This window comes from Ovis aries, chromosome X (assembly GCF_016772045.2).
Source record: "Ovis aries strain OAR_USU_Benz2616 breed Rambouillet chromosome X, ARS-UI_Ramb_v3.0, whole genome shotgun sequence".
Classification (NCBI taxonomy): Eukaryota; Metazoa; Chordata; class Mammalia; order Artiodactyla; family Bovidae; genus Ovis; species Ovis aries.
Genome location: NC_056080.1, coordinates 142,543,096 through 142,545,796, shown reverse-complemented (window position 1 = coordinate 142,545,796; position 2,701 = coordinate 142,543,096). Strand labels below are relative to the sequence as shown.

The following is a 2,701-nucleotide window of genomic DNA, read 5'->3' as shown; positions in this document are numbered from 1 at the left end:
ACACATTACTTTTGCTGTACATTCAAAAACACTGCAGCTAATAAAAATTAAAATGTCTGTTCAAAATTACAATAGGAATGATAATATAAGACCTTGTAAAGAATACTGGCAGGAAGCATAGGAGAGATATTAAGAAATCAAGGGGCATGTCGAAAGTTTTCATATCATGCCACATACATAGCCATTCATTTATAACGATGGGCCATATGGTTCAAACCAAGAGAGAATAAAATGGGCTGTTCGTTCCTGGTGGGATGAGGCAGACTGATGCTAGAAGTACAGAAAATGTTCTCAAAGTGCAGTTAGGAGGCAAAGCACATACTCTCTACTAATTATACACTACCTTCCACATGCTAATTTTGAGAAAATGCCACTACTGAATGAAAATTGTACTGAAAAGGCTTCAGTTCAGTTCAGTTCAGTCCAGTCACTCAGTCGTGTCCGACTCTTGGCGACCCCATGAATCGCAGCACGCCAGGCCTCCCTGTCCATCACCAACTCCCGGAGTTCACTCAGACTCACGTCCATCGAGTCAGTAATGCCATCCAGCCATCTCATCCTGGGTCGTCCCCTTCTCCTCCTGCCCCTAATCCCTCCCAGCATCAAAGTCTTTTCCAATGAGTCAACTCTGCATGAGGTGGCCAAAGTACTGAAGTTTCAGCTTTAGCACCATTCCTTTTAAAGAAATCCCAGGGTTGATCTCCTTCAGAATGGACTAGTTGGATCTCCTTGCAGTCCAAGGGACTCTCAAGAATCTTCTCCAACACCACAGTTCAAAAGCATCAATTCTTCAGTGCTTAGCTTTCTTCACACTCCAACTCTCACATCCATACATGACTACTGGAAAGACCATAGCCTTGACTAGACAGACCTTAGTCAGCAAAGTAATGTCTCTGCTTTTGAATATGCTATCTAGGTTGATCACAACTTTTCTCCCAAGGAGTAAGCGTCTTTTAATTTCATGGCTGCAGTCACCACCTGCAGTGATTTTGGAGCCCAAAAAGATAAAGTCTGACACTGTTTCCACTGTTTCCCCATCTATTTCCCATGAAGTGATGGGACCAGATGCCATGATCTTCATGTTTTGAATGTTGAGCTTTAAGCCAACTTTTTCACTCTCCTCTTTCACTTTCATCAAGAGGCTTTTTAGTTCCTTTTCACTTTCTGCCATAAAGGTGGTGTCATCTGCATATCTGAGGTTATTGATATTTCACATGGCAATCTGAAAAGGTTTGCAGAACCAGAAATCCAGTTAAGATAAGGACAGTTAAGGCTACTACACCTCAGGACAACATCACCAAAATGTTCAAAACATCTATGAGGGAATTACTACCAGAAATTGGCATTTTTTCTGAAATGTTAAAATTTATGGGCAGGAGTGGTGAGGCCCTCGGCACGGGCGGTGATTTGCTGGGACTGCTGAGCCCCCCTACCCACCTTCTCTCCTCAGCCGCCCCCTTGACCCTTCCCCTCTGAGTGGCTGTTTGTCCACCCACCTGCTTGGTTGGTGGCCCGCTGTAGGGGCGGCCTCCTGCCATCTTCCTGGCACCCAAGAACGACCAGGAAGGGGAGCGGCAAGGATGGCAGGTCCACAGCCCTGCAAGTACAAGGCAGGCGACCCGGTCTTCACCAAGATGAAGGGCTACTCTCACTAACCCACTAAGATCGATGAACTCCCAGAGGGAGCTGTGAAGCCTCCAGCCAGTAAGTACCCTATCTTCTTTTTTGGCACCTACACCAAACACCTCTTCCCTTACAAGGAATACAAAGACAAGTTTGGAAAAATCAAACAAATGTAAAGGATTTAATGAAGGATTGTGCAAAATAGAAAATAACCCAGGAGTAAAGTTTACTGGATACCAGGCAATTCAGAAACAAAGCTCTCCAGAAGCCGAGGGAGAAGGCGGGAATACTACTGACACAAGCAGTGAGGAAGAAGGCAACAGAGTAGAGGAAGATGGAAAAGGCAAGAGAAAGAGTGAAAAAGCAGGCTCAAAGCAGAAAAAGTCATACACATCAAAGAAATCCTCTAAACAGTCCCGGAAATCTCCAGGAGACGAAGATGACAAGGACTGCAAAGAATAAGAAAATAAAAGCAGTTCTGAGGGTGGAGATGCCAGCAATGACACAAGAAACACAACTTCAGACTTGCAAAAAACCAGTGAAGGGACCTAACTACCATAAAGAATGCTGCATACTAAGAAAACCACAAGAACGTTATACGTTTGGTTGTCCAATATTCTCGGATTTGATATGAACCAACACATAGTCCTTGTTATCATTGACAGAACCCCAGTTTGTATGTACATTATTCATATTCCTCTCTGATATGTTTTGAGGAAAAAAAATTGGCCTTTTTTAAGGTTATTGACTTAATTTCATCTTATTTGGTTGCATGAAGTTGCCCTTAGCCACTAAGCATTATCAAGATTTTTGCACAAGCTCATACAATTCTAGGATCCTTTATCAAGGCAGTTATGTTCATCACTCTCCTGCCTTTTACTCCATCATCACCAAACACTCAGTTAAATATAAATTAGCATTTTTTTAAAGGACCACTCAGAAGGGTGGTCTTAAGATGGCAGAGGAATAGGACAGGGAGACCACTTTCTCCCCAACAAATTCATCAAAAGAACATTTGAACATTGAGCAAATTCTACAAAACAACTTCTAAATGCTGGCAGAGGACATCAGGCACCTA

The 2,701-nt window shown here is 43.1% G+C and overlaps 1 pseudogene; it reads left to right on the top strand.

Moving 5' to 3' along the window:
• The first annotated feature begins 1,580 nt into the window (after positions 1-1,580).
• LOC101113207 (hepatoma-derived growth factor-related protein 3-like) lies at positions 1,581-2,479 on the top strand (annotated as a pseudogene).
• The last annotated feature ends 222 nt before the right edge of the window (positions 2,480-2,701 follow it).